At 48.4% G+C, this 13,759-nt stretch overlaps 1 long non-coding RNA gene across 4 annotated transcripts; it reads right to left on the reverse strand.

Moving 5' to 3' along the window:
- Positions 1-6,445: 6,445 nt before the first annotated feature.
- Positions 6,446-13,702, reverse strand: LOC112651043 (uncharacterized). Of its 4 annotated transcripts, XR_007402732.1 has the most exons (5): positions 12,289-13,386; positions 8,336-9,012; positions 8,087-8,251; positions 7,200-7,242; positions 6,446-7,090 (listed from the first exon to the last, which is right to left on the reverse strand). It is a non-coding gene; the product is annotated as an uncharacterized LOC112651043 (long non-coding RNA). The 4 variants fall into 4 exon arrangements; XR_007402731.1 differs by lacking the exons at positions 6,446-7,090; positions 7,200-7,242 and adding an exon at positions 13,630-13,702 and having other exon boundaries at positions 8,001-8,251; positions 12,289-12,985; XR_003130567.3 differs by lacking the exons at positions 6,446-7,090; positions 7,200-7,242 and having other exon boundaries at positions 8,001-8,251; positions 8,336-8,524; positions 8,882-9,012.
- Between the last annotated feature and the right edge of the window lie 57 nt (positions 13,703-13,759).

A 13,759-nucleotide genomic window follows, 5' to 3' on the forward strand; every position in this document is an offset into this window, starting at 1 on the left:
TGATCCTAGAGACCCGGGATCGAGTCCCATGTCAGGCTCCCTGCATGGAGCCTGCTTCTCCCTCTGCCTGTGTCTCTGCCTCTGTGTGTGTGTGTGTGTGTGTGTGTGTGTGTGTGTGTGTGTGATGAGTGAATAAATAAAATCTTTTTTTAAAAATTAAAAAAATAAAAAATAAATCAATATAAACTGATGAGGAAAAATCTCTAAGACAGATAGTTGAGTGAATAAAGCTATTTCAGGGAAATGTACACGGCATAAACAGCTAGTACCAATTTATATAAAGATATAGACACAAAAATCACAGAACTATGTATGATGATATACACATAAAGAGAGACAAATGCATGGAGGAAGTGTCTGAAAGTTTACTAAATGAGCCCATAACAAGGGTATAGAATCAGGAAAGAAAGTCAAGGAGGGGGTTTCTGTTTTATTCACGATGCTTGAATGTGTCCACAGAGAATGAATGAAGAGATCTGTTACATAATTAAAAATTGCTCAGATACGATTTTGAAAAGAATTGCCAGGGGGTCAAAAAGCTATGGCCAAGGTCTCACAGTTGTCACTCCTGTGTCCCTGGCCTGAGCTTCAGGCCAGCCTTATGCAGGAGCAGCCTCGCTGCTGGAGGGACTTCACAGGGCTCTGTGAGCCCATCCTGCAGCGCCCTGAGCCCCTCAGCACTGCTTGGCCACACCTGGGTCACTGCATCCTTCTGCACAAGAGGTAGGAATACGGAGCTTTGACTCAGGTCCAGCCTTCCAATCAAAGGTTTGCCGCTCCAGGGGACAGCACTGCAGTATCAACATTAGCCATAAAAGGGTCCGAAACCTTCACCCAGTATAGAAAGGCCAGTTTTATGCAGCTATTGAGGTAGGACTGAGCCAAACTGGGCTCCTTCCTTCTGCTCCAGATCAAGACTAGATTAAGCATTAGGACACCCCAGACACACAAGAAGGGACGGAAGCATCAGAGGAGGGTTGGGAAGAGCTCCTGGGTAGGGTAGGGTAGGGTAGGGTAGGGTAGGGTAGGGTAGGGTAGTGTAGGATAGGGTAGGGTAGAGGGCTTGATGCACTCAGAAGCAGCAGGCACCTGTCCCATTATCCCATGTGACTCGATCAGAGGAATCTCGGGGTTGAGGGAGTTACGGTCAGCAGAAACTGCCCCCCTCCAAGGTTCACTGGGCCTATTGTCAATAGGTACAACAAAAAATTTGGAACTCACCCTTTGATAAGGCACCTACAGCAATGGAATAGGACATTGACATAGCCCAGTTTGGAAAATGTTAGCAGAAAAAAACCACATCTGTCTGTCCTACTAACAGCTATTTCCCCGGGTCACAAGTGCCTGGGGGGCAAATGACGCATCGCCATGGCACTAGGCTCTGTGTGCCCTGCCAGTCTGGGCTGTGCATCTCCGCCCCCCACCCCCATGGGCCTCCTCGCCCCCACACAGCTGTGCAGGGTTCAGCTCCCGCAGCTGTCAGGCTCCCTGCTGCTGCTGTCATTCCAGGCACTGCTCCGCTCGCCCGTGGCCTCACATCACCACCACCTGTGCCCTGTGGCCCCCAGACTTGGAGAAGCGGTCCCACCTCTGGGGATCATGTTCTTTCCCTCACCCTTAAAAAGTCAAGCCTTTACATTATCTCACAGAACGTCTTTCCCCTCGGGAGACGTGTTCTTGACAGGTAGCTCGGGGCCAGGATGGCTGCAGAAGCTTCCTTGATGACAAGACCAGGGTGCCATGATAGCTTGCTCAAGACCTGGACAGGCGTGCAGAAGGAGCCTTTACTACAACCTTCCTACGTTAAAGACCTGCATTCTGACTTATATATCATTTCTGTAGTATCCCCTTATCTCCAAACTCTTCCATGAAGAGTGGGAATTCTGAAATTACGCTGGATTGATTCTGACCTTGTTTCTGGGACCTAATTAAAAGTATCCACAGAACTGAAGATCTTTTTTTTTTTAATAGATTTTATTTATTCATGAGAGAAACAGAGAGAGAGAGAGGCAGAGACACAGGCAGAGGGAGAAGCAGACCCCATGCAGGGAGCCTGACATGGGACTCGATCCCGGGTCTCCAGGATCACACCCTGGGCCAAAGGCGATGCTAAACCGCTGAGCCCCCCGGGCTGCCCCAGGACTGAAGATCTTGATACAGGAGGGGACTTTAGGAGATCAGGTGATCCTGCCCATTCAGGGAAGATCTCATTACCCCTCCTCGAAGCCGAGGGAGCTCAAAAGACTTGCGGAGGGTCTACTAGCTGGTAGAGGATGGAGGATCGAAGGCAGAAGGAAGTTAGGATTACCCAATTAAGTCAGGACATTTTTCACAGTCCATGATATGTGAAAAAAATGGTTCTTGGTGTCAAACTCCCAACTCCCTAAGGACCAAGAGTTTCTGGACAATAATTATGCTTGCTCACTGCCGTTCCCACACACCAGTCACAATTGGATGCTTCCTCGAGACTTACTGATAAACGTGACAATAATCCCAGCAACGACATGATTAATGCCATTTTTCCATTAATCTGTTGGTTTTCGCTCTGGTTCTGAGAATTGCAAAATGACGGCAAGAGACGTTATTTCAAGCTGGAAAAGTGATAAAGGAAGAGGCAACCACAACAAATCCTCACCAGGAAACAAAAGACAAGTGAAGAACTGAGTACCCTGGGCACCTCTTCCGGACAAGCAGGGCCTCCAGGCAGGAGGCCAGACCCACAGGGAGGACTTTGAAGTTCCGGGCTCGCAGGGAGATAGAGAGAGCAAAGGAGCAATAGACAGTGACCTTTATTTTCAATCCAGCTAGACTGTGGGGAGACATAAAGCAAAACCTACGTCACAGAGCAGGCGCACGGAGCAAAACAGGGGGCTAAGAAGAGCAGAGAGCAGGAATAGAACACATTAAATAGAGAAAAAGAAAAATACCAGCATCGTTGAAATTTTCAACCGTTTCATTCTCTTACTAAGCAGCAGAGCAAGCAAAAAGATTGACCTGATCCTGGGGAACTGTCCTTGGCAACCTACACTTCCAAGAAAACGAAGAATCAGAATCCCCAAACCCCATACAATGACTTGGTTTCTATGGGGAACAGAGCAGAAGGCTACATCCCATGTCATACTTCACCCCTAATCTTCACAAATGTCCCCTTTGAGTATCTGGGCCATTTTTCATCAATGTTCTACTCTGGAAGGCACCCACCGCATCTCAACTTCCCTTGTCCTCTCAAACTCGCCTCTGCCTGGCCTCCCTGGACCCTGCCTCTCACCTGCCACCGACAACTACCCCCCCCAATCTTCCCGGCCACACACCCCACTCCCCCATAATAAATCTTTAACTATTCCAATTCAAACTACAATTCTGCACCCGACTCTGAAGCATGGGCTCTTTCCCCCCACACCGCCGAGCAAGCGTGCAACACCAGTTGGGTATCTTTCCATTCAATTCTGATACTGTCTACCCAGAAATAGTGTCAGATCCCACAGGTAATTGACCCAGACTGCCTTTCGCATCAGATGCCAAAGCAAGTCTTGGCTGTCACCTGTGCCCCTAACAGTCTGGCTGTAAAGGAGAAGCTCCTCCTCAGGGGGCACCTCACAGTGTACCTCCTAGATCGTCAGTTCATTATAAAAGGACAGAACTCAGGGACAGCCAGGTGGAAGAGATGCCTAAGGCAAGGTGCGTGCGAAGGGACCCAGAGCTTCTACGCTGACTCGGACTCTGGACGGTCCACATTCTTCCGGCATCTCCACGCACTCACTAACCTGGAAGCTCTCAAAGGCCTTCATTTTAGGTTTTTATGGGGGCTTTACTCTATAGTCATGTATAGTCATGATGGATTAGCTCATGGGCCATTGGTGACTGATTCAGCCTCCAGCCTCACTTTCCTTCCTTGAGGTGAGGGTGAAAGTTCAAACCCTCTGATCCTCCCATTGGTTCCCCTGGCAACAAGCCCTTCCTTTGGGAAACCGAGAGCTTTCCAAAAGTCACTCATTAACATGACAAAAGACACCTGCACCACTCCCAGCACAGGAAATTGCAATGTTTTTAGGAGTTCTGTGCCAGAGAAGGGACTAAGACCAAGTATGTATTTATCCTAGACCACAATATCGTACTCATTCATCATCATCTCTAACGCGTTTTCCAGAAGGCAGAAATTCCTCCCAGCACACCTACTTCCATAGAGATACGGTTTTCTAAAATTAAAAAAAAAAAACTCTTACCCATAGGAGTCAATACGAACTGGTGAGCTTACTTCACCTCCCTGTCTGAAGGGCGACACACCCTGTTATTCCAGGAGTAAAATGTCACCCCTATATCCTCTCCACTCCCTGTCCAAGCTCAAGCTCTTACTATGTCTTCCCCACAGAGGCCACTTTTAGGCCACAGATGTGAGCCCTGGAAACTTGATCAAGGCCAAAGGGCCCTCAGGGCCCCCCAGCTGAGAGCAAATAGGCTCATTAAGTGACCCACCTGGAAATAGCCACCCTCACTGACCAATTACAACCGGGCACAGTTCCTAGGATTACCAAACAGGGAAAGTGGTGTGCATTCCCACGTCCCTATAGCCACGGCCCCTCACCACCGCCTGCAGACAGCCTCTCCATCCCCACCACTTGCATGAGGTGCGTTTAGTGCTGGCCCCTTGTTCTGCCTTGGGTGAATTCTTTCACCACCTGCACCACTGGCTTCCCCGCAGTCGGTCACCCCACATTTGGGGGGCTCCTCCTCCGGTAGATACACCACCTTACCTGGATTATCTGATGTTCTCCTCCCCTGACTTGTAACCTTTCCTCCGGTGTCCACCAGAGCTCAAACCCTCATCTGATCACATGGCTCCCATGCTCAAAACTTCCCCCCTCTCCCCTGCACCGTCCAGGAGCACTCTGCTTCATGCCCTCCCATCTCTCCCCTGGGCCAAAACTGAGACTCCTAACTTGTCCCTGCTCTGCCCCCACTCCATCCCCATCTGTTCTCAGCACACTAACCAGAGTAGCCCCTTAAAAAGCTCAGTCAAAGCGTGTGTCTGCTTTTTTTTTTCTTTTTAAGATTTTATCCATTTATTCATGAGAGACACACAGAGAAGCAGAGACAAAGGCAGAGGAGAAACAGGCTCCCTGTGGGGAACCCCATGTGGGTCTCAGTTCCTGGATCAGGACCTGAGCCAAAGGCAGACCCTCAACCACTGAGCCAGCCAGGCGACCAGCATGCATCTTCTTTGACTGGCCCCTCCCTCAAGGGTCCCCAGCTCTCTCAAAGGAAAAGCCCAAAAGTCTTTCAAATGGCTTGGATGCCCCCTGAGTGCTGACCCCTCCCAGTGCCTCTCTAATCCCACTCCCCTCTCTGCTTGCTGTGATCTGAAACACTGGTCTCCTGGTCCTTCACCGAACCTCCGCACACCCCTGCCCTGGGCTCCAGAGCTGCGTTTTCTGCCCCGGGTTGTTCTTCCCTCCGATCCGAATCTGCCTGGCATGTTTCCTCCTCTCCTTAAATTCTCTGCCCCAAACTCACCTTATCTATATAAAATAGAGGCCGCCTCGCATAAATGCTCCCCTGTTTTTTCTCCCGACATTTCTCACCCTCTGAAAAAACATATTTATGTGTACTGTCTGGCTCCTCTCCCTAAAATGGAAACTCAATGAGGACGGGTCTTTTTTTTGTTTTCCTTGTCTACAGGTGTATCTCATCACCTGAACGGTGCCTAGCTCATAGTAGAGGCTGAATAAATTCTTGTTAGATAAATGAATAAATTGCCCGATTCAAGTCATTCTACTTCATGCTACTTGTGACCCAACACAAAGGCCACCTTTTCCTTTGGTGGGGTATTGTTTGCTCCTGTCCAAACCAGCCTCTTGTATTCACATGGCTGTCTGTCTCTGCCTCTGCCCCCACTGGAGGGCTTATGGGGAGCTGAATTCCGCTTGGGTTCAGCACACACACACACACACACACACACACACACACACACACACGGAGGTGCTCCAGAAGGTAAATGAACCTCATGCATGTGAGGGAGCCTCTCTCTGAGAGGGAAGAAAAATGCGCATAGTCTTGCACCTCGAAGGCAGAAACCCAGAATTCTACTCCAAGTCTATTTGACTCCAAAGGTTCCCAAATCTCCTTTCCACTAACCCTCACTGCCTTTCAAATACAAATAGGAATGTTCTCACTGCCCAACCAGAAGAATTTTTGGGGCAGATAATTAACCGGGATCAAATTGAGGCTTTAGTAATAGAGAAACCGACACCACCTCCATATCATCTTCAATTAAGTCTGGGCATCCTTAGGCTTTTGGACTTTTTTTTTTTTTTTTTGAGACTCTTGAGCATTTCAAAGTAAAAATAAATTCCAGCTTCACATACACACACACACACACACACACACACACACACACACTTTCTACTTTCTAAATAATGAAACACCCAATACAATGAGTACAGTTTTTAATTTTGGTATAATAATGCTTCTGGAGAATTATTTTAAAAGACAAGAAGAAAGAAGAGAGGGACAGAGGGGAGGGAGGGGCAGAGAGGGAAAGAGAGAAGAAAAAAGAGAAATTGTTGTCACTCTTCCTTCATAAGTGCTCCCCCCAAATGGCGGCAGGTTCAGGGTGAGATACAAGGTAAGAGGGCTGAATGGGAGTAGAGAAGCATCTCTCTCCACCTAGCATCTGACAGGACCGACGCATTGCAAATAATGATCCACCTCCCTCCCACCAGCACTTCCTAGGCCACTGGGTTTCTGCTTTTATTCGCGTGTCCAGAACTGAAGTAAAAAAGTAGGCCAACCCCTCCTTACCTCCCTTCCCACCTGGACCTTCCCTTCCTCCTATCAGAGGCTGTCACTGCCCGGATGACCGGGCAAGCTAGGAAAGCTACTTCCTAGTCTAAAGCCTACCCATTTTCATAATAATGAAGATCACTGTCCCTTTCATACCATGTGCATAATTATTCCCATGGTAGTCTAATAAGAGTTTATAAGGGGTTAATTAGCTGTTGGTAGCGTACTTGAAGATACAGAGGCAGATACCTACATCTCCTCAGCAGGTGGCGCTCAGATTTTATGACCCATAGCCTGGGTACCTTCCACACTAGGGGAAATAGAGAAGTGTACATTAATTTCTTAACAACAACAACAAAATAATAATAATAATAATAATAATAATAATAATAATAATTTCTTAACAGAGGTGGTTGTACCTGTATGTTCAAACATGCATGTTTGCATTCATAATAGTACTACCTAGAATTTCGAGAGAAGTATGGATTAGAATCCTTTTTATTAAAAACCCCTTCAAAGCCAAATTTAAAAGGAATCACATTTATGCCCAATTAATAAGATCCGTACTTATCAAATACTTCTTTTATAAGACAACAAGGTAATATTACCTCTGGACCCCAGGGCTAGTAGCTCAAAACTGTAAGTGTGGTTGTGCCAATCTACATCCCCGCCCTCTCTAGAACTTAATTTCCCAGAACTCCCAGGCTCGACCAGCAATAAAATTGTTAAGTTTTGCAAAAAAATTATGTTAGCCCAATCCGGAAGACAAAGCTGATGGTTTATTTAGCCCTTTCCTCTCTCATGCTGGCTAAACAAAAAGTTGACTTGACAACATAGTCAGTCTACCACTCCCTCTTCTCTTCCTGTGGTCTAACCAGTAAACATTTTGACAAGGACCAAGCTCTCACTCTTCTCCCGGGGGATTCTGGTATTTAACACTTGTCTCAACTTGTCCTTATTAAATTTCTGACGTGTCCCAGTTCACTGAGACACATTTGTTCTCTCCCTCCCTTCTACCTGCCTAAGCATTAATAGAGCGTATTAACTTCTCAGGTTAGCAATATTATCTTCCGAGGCAGTCAAGCAAACAGGTTAAGGTAGAAGCACGGCGATTTCTCATGAGACACACACACATATTAGTGTAAGGGATTCTGAGTCACAGCCCCTTCACGACTGACCACGCTGCGATTTCATGTCACCACTCTGGAAACCAATGAAAGGACAGGACGATTGCAAATTGGTTTTATTTTTACTCTGGAGTGAGATCAGTTAAGAATGAGGGGTGATGAGGGGTGATGGGGGGCACCTGGGTGGCTCAGTCGGTTAAGCATCTGCCTATGGCTCAGATCATGATCCCAGGGTCCCGGGATCGAGCCTCACATCCGGCTTACTGCTCAGCAGAAGAGTCTGCTTCTCCTTCTCCCTCTGCTGCTCCCCTTGCTTGTGCTCTCACTCTGTCTCTCTTAAAAATCTTAAAATATTAAAATAAAATTAAATAAATTAAAATTAAAAAAAATTTAATGGGGGGGGGTAAGTATTGAGGTAAATCTTGTACCTAAATATGGACTTGGATGGAATGCAAGTGAATTCCCACTCTCCTGGCCTTGTCTCTCCCGTCAGTGCCAGAAACAGCTCTATCTCCTCGTGGCCGCTAACACTCATTTTCCATCTTGCATTTCCTCTTCTCTGGGGCCCATGCTAGAAGGCAACGCAAGCTCACTGCTTTTTCACCATCTTCTTGCCTCTAAAACAAATGAAACGCTTGGGAGGTTTTTAATACTGCAAAAGGAAACTGAATCTTAAGAAAAACAAGAGCAGGCAGGGGGCTACAATATGTCCTGAAAGTGTTAGGGTCATATTTAGTCCCATAATGCCTCGTAATCTAAATAGATCAGGAGTGATTTCTCTTAGCTCTTGCTTTATTCTTCTCTTGTCTCTTCTTGGGATCTGAGCTGCAACCAAACATCCCTTTTAATTCAGGGGCTGATACTACTTGGTCTCTCCTCCTTCCGTCAGCAGATTTACTCCTTGATTCTCTAAATCTATCTTGCAAATAACCCTGTACAGGAGAGACACAAAAAGGAAAAAGATATAGCCTTACATTGCATAGTGGAAGCAGGAGCATCGGCTTGCATCCTTCATCATTTTTGTACCCGCCTCGTACACTATGATGTTGTAGGTGCTGAGGACCAACATCCTATCACCATTTCCCCCATTCTGCTGTTGAGGAAGCTGAGATTCAAGAGAATCAGATGATTCGCCCAAGGTCACATGGCTATTCAGTGATAAGTGTAGGACTTTCTTTCTTTTGTTTTGTTTTTTTTTTTTTTTAAGATTTTATTTATTTGTTAATGAGAGGCACAGAGAGAGAGAGGCAGAGACACAGGCAGAGGGAGAAGTAGGCTCCATGCAGGGAGCCTGACTGGGACTCCATCTCGGGTCTCTAGGATCACGCCCTGGGCCGAAGGCAGCGCTAAACTGCTGAGCCACCCAAGCTGCCCAGAGTAGGACTTTCTAATAGAAAGTTCCCGACATCTCAGAGAAAACTTACGACTGCCTCGGTCCCAGAACAGTCCTACTTCTGCTATGAAGAATTGCAACTACTTAAACAAATCAAGTGCTTTCTTCTTGACAAAGTGACATGGAAGGAGGGAGGGACAAAGGACAAGGGGAGGTGGAGTGGGATAGTGGGACTGAGGCATTGCTCACAGGCTGCCTCTGTGTAGATTTAATCCCTTTAGGAGCCACGGGGCTAGCAAGAAGTCTCCTTTAAAAACAGAATTACCTTCGGGGAAGATCAAGCCTCTTTCAGAGATACCCGGACAAGCCAGATAAACTATGGGAGTCACCCGGTGTGGCAATTCAAGTGTAGAATGTTTAACCACAAGTCAAGAAGTCTTTAAAAATAAGGTGTTCATGGGGTACCTGGGTGGCTCAGTTGGTTAAGCGCCTGCCTCTGGCTCAGGTCATGATCCCAGGGTCCTGGGATCCAGCTCCACCTCGGAGCCCTGCTCAGCAGGGAGTCTACTTCTCCTTCTACTCCCCCGCCTCACCCCGCTCATGGTCTCCCTCACGTACATGCTTGCTCTCTCTCAAATAAATAAAATAAATCTTTTTTTTTTTTAAAAAAAGGTGTTTTTTATACAAGTGCATATCGTACATCAGTGGAAATGAATTAGCACACAACTACATAAATAAATTGCGCAAACAAAAGAGCAAATGAAAGAACTCAGGAAGGAATGCATATCACATGATTCCATTTTCTAAAGCTCAAAAACAGGCACATCTAATCCGTGCTGTTTTAAGCCAGTGGAGACAGAGGTAAGGAGGTAGGAAAGCAAAATTAGGTGTCGCCTACTTCTTTTGCTTCCGGAACCTCAAGTAGGGGCCCTAGGCCCCAGAGTCCGACAGACCTGGGTTCAAATCCTGATTCTGCAACTGAGTGACTTTGAACAAGTAACTTAAATTCCCTGTGCCTCAGGTTTTTCCATCTATAAAATAGAACTAATAATACCTTCTTCAAAGGGTTGGTGTGAGAAGTAAATGAAATGATGTATGTGAAGTGCCCTGGCAGCATGCGTAGGTGCAGTAATAAATGGTAACTATGATCATCCCCACCCCTGTTGCCTGATGGTAAACCAGGATCAGAGAACAGATAGGTAAGAGCCCAGCGGAGAAGGAAAGGGAAGGACCAAATTAGCCTTGTGATCAAAGATGTACGGAATCCACCCGAATGCATTCAGAGAGAGCTGTTCTTTCGCTTCCCACTGCCCACGCAGTCTCCTGGCTTGTGCTGCCTACAAGTGCAGGCCAGCCCAAAGCAGCCAAAACAAAGCTGTTCGGTCCCATCCACACAGGCCCTTGCTAAGGACCTGATACTCATCTGATAAACCAATTTGCACTGACGCTCTCACAGGGTTGCTGGCAGCTTACTGGGTTACCCTGCTGATTGGGCTGTGTTTCAATCAGAACCTTATGGACATTACAAGGCCTTGATCTAGGCTGGGTGAAATTTTACCCAGTCCCAGATCAGCAAATAGCCAGGTGGGGCTCTTTGGGGGAGGGGGAATCGGGACAGGCAGGGGATGGGACAACACAAGCAGAATGGTGTTAAGGTCCAGACTGCAGGATCCAGCCAGAACCCAGGAAGTCTGAAGTTGTAGGGATGCACAGGCTTTCCTTGCTTCTTGACTACAGAATGAGAACTGGTCCAGACAACTTGGGTTCATTCTCTCCACCTAAGAGGGAAAACAGGTATCCCCCTGGGAAGCCTCGTCAGCTAAGGGGCCTCTAGTGCTGGGGAAACAGAGTAGAGGAAGACTTTCAGGTTTGATTTTTGTGTTGTTAAATGAGGCCTTAGGGCATCCACACAGGGAATACCGGTCAACAAACACAAGGAGCAAACTGCTGACGCCCAGAACATGCGTGGACCTCAGGGGCGTCATACTGAAAGGATAAAGTGAGATTCAAGACTACAGGAAGTTCTGGCCCCAGGAGGAACACTTATCGATGCTGAAGGAAGCCTGGGGCCGAGGTGGGCTTGACTGCAAAGGGCATGAGGGACCGTTTCTGGATGATGAAAGCCTTCTGGATCTTGACTGAGGCAGCGGCTCTGAGGGTGTACGCCTTTTTCAGAATCCATTGAACTGTACACTTAGAAGGAGTGCAATTCACTTTATGCAAATTATCCCTCAATAAAGTTGCTTTTAAAAGAAAAAAAAAAAAAGTTGATGCCTTAGTCACTGAGATTGTTCCACTCCAGATGTGCCCTGAGAGGCCTGCAGGAGAACCTCGGCAAGCCACACCTCCAACAATCTCCTAGCACAAGAGCGGAACACTTTCTCCTCTTTTGAGCATCACATCTACCTCCTGAGGTGGGTTGGAGGAATCCCCGGGTTATAGCTAAGGAAGCAGAGATACAGAATTAGAGCTGGCCTGTGTCTTCTGACTCCAAATCCTGCCATCTTTCCTGGAACCAGCCTCCCGAGATCACCCGAATCTAAGGAAGCTAAGGTCCAGAGAGTGTAAGTAGCTTGGCAAAAGCAGCACTGCTAGGCAAGGGCAGAGGCCAAAATCAAAGTCGTGCCTTATCCCCCACAAATGGAATGAGGAATTGTCAAACGGGGACCATCCTGAATGGAGGTAGAAGGTGGGCTTTCGTTCCCCTTCTGCATCACTTCCAGACCCTGGACAGAGAAGCAAGCAATCTTAAAACAAAAGCCAGGCTCCTTTCCAGCCGTCTCCACACCACCTCTCACTGCATGGAGCAGCCCCCACCCCACCCCCTTCAGTCCCAAGGGTCTTGTAACTTTAACAAACTACAGCAAGGAACACATGCATTACCTCACCACAGTCTGGCTTATTTCCTAGCAGCAATTGTCCAAAGCTTGCTCCATTTCCCCCCTTCTGTTGGCTGTGCACCCTTCGCCCATTCCTCCCTGCTGAAATCACAAAGCTCTGACCCCAGTGGGCCTGCAGGAGCCTCCGCCTCCTTCCCAAAGTACTTACCATTAGAAAGAAGGCCCCTGGTGCAGAACACAGCGCATCCGATGGCCCCTCTGTATACATTCTCACATCAGGCTCCTGTGTGTGCTTAGGGAAAAAAACTCTGGGAGAACCTCAAGACACAATTGGTGGCAGTTAACTCTGGGGAGAGGACCTGGAGGGTGGAAGGAGGGAGGAGTCTACTTTCCATTTGGTTTCTTTTCTGTTCAATGTGAATTTTCCCACCAACGGACATGGATTACATTTAGTGATGCCAACGAGGGTAGTCTGGGCCGGGAAATGATAAGCCATTTCCTCCTTTCACATATCTGTATAGAAAAGCAGAAAGCCTGAGAAGTATTAATTTTCGAAAATATAGTAAGCACCTGTAATGCGCCACCTGCCTTTCTCCGCGGTCACTGAACCACAGTTTCAATGATACAAAGACTATGAATCATTCACCCCAATGAGAGGGAGCCAGGAAGGGGTATAGGAAGGAGAGGCCCCGGGAGGGCAGCCTCCACCTTCCTCACCGGATGCATCACTCCCCTTTGAGCCACTGTCACCCCCACACACACACACCTGACACCTCAGCTGGGGTCTCCACCTGTCCTCATTCTTAGCCACGTGCATTTGCTTTCCGCCCTAGTCCTCGGCACTGCTGCGACCCACAGCTTGTATAGGGCAGGGACTGTCTTACTCTTGGTCCATGCTCTCAGAGCTTGATGCGTGCAGAGTAGAAAGTGAATGAACAGTTGTTAAAATATCACGTAAGGCAGAGCATGGGAGGGGCGTGGGTTGTCTCCAACTGGACAGAGCTGGAGCAGGCTGGACCTGCGCCCTCCTCACACTTGCGCTCAGAACCCTGGCGGGGTCCTCTCTCTTGCTCTGTCAAGTGCACGGTAATGTGTTTACCAAGACCTTGTCCGCTCTGGCCACGCCCGCCTGTCTGCCCTGCTCCTAAGGCAAATCCTGGGCCCCAGCAGTCAAACTGGTCCATTCACCTGTCCCAGAGCGCACCTGGAGGCTCCCCGCCTCAGGCCCTCGCCTTTCCCAATCTCGGCCACCACCGATAACCCAGCCACAGGGTCGCCCCCTGATGTGCCCCGCGGGCTGGGCTGGCTCCCCCCCCCCCCCCCCCCGTCCGTCCGTCCGTCCGTCCGCCCGGGAGCCCCCCTCCGAGCCTCCCCTTCTGCAGCTCGCAGCCCTGCCTTCCCGGGGGTCTGTCCCCCCTCGCGAAGACCTTTAAGGGGCGGGGAGATGCAGTTCAGGTCGGAGGTCGAATTAGGTTAAAGGCTGCATCAAGACTGGGTTGGGTTCGGGATTAGAATTCGAAGCGGTGAGTCAGTTCCTCATCCCACTCACTAGGCGGCGCCCGCAGTCCCGTTCCGGTCCCCAGGCCTCCGGCGTTTGAAGTTTACTAGTACCTGTCTGGCGAGTTTCCTTCCTGCCCCACTGTCCCTTTAAGAAGGTGAGCCAGGTGAGGCGGGCCCCG

Source organism: Canis lupus, chromosome 16 (assembly GCF_003254725.2).
Source record: "Canis lupus dingo isolate Sandy chromosome 16, ASM325472v2, whole genome shotgun sequence".
In the NCBI taxonomy this organism is placed as follows: Eukaryota; Metazoa; Chordata; class Mammalia; order Carnivora; family Canidae; genus Canis; species Canis lupus.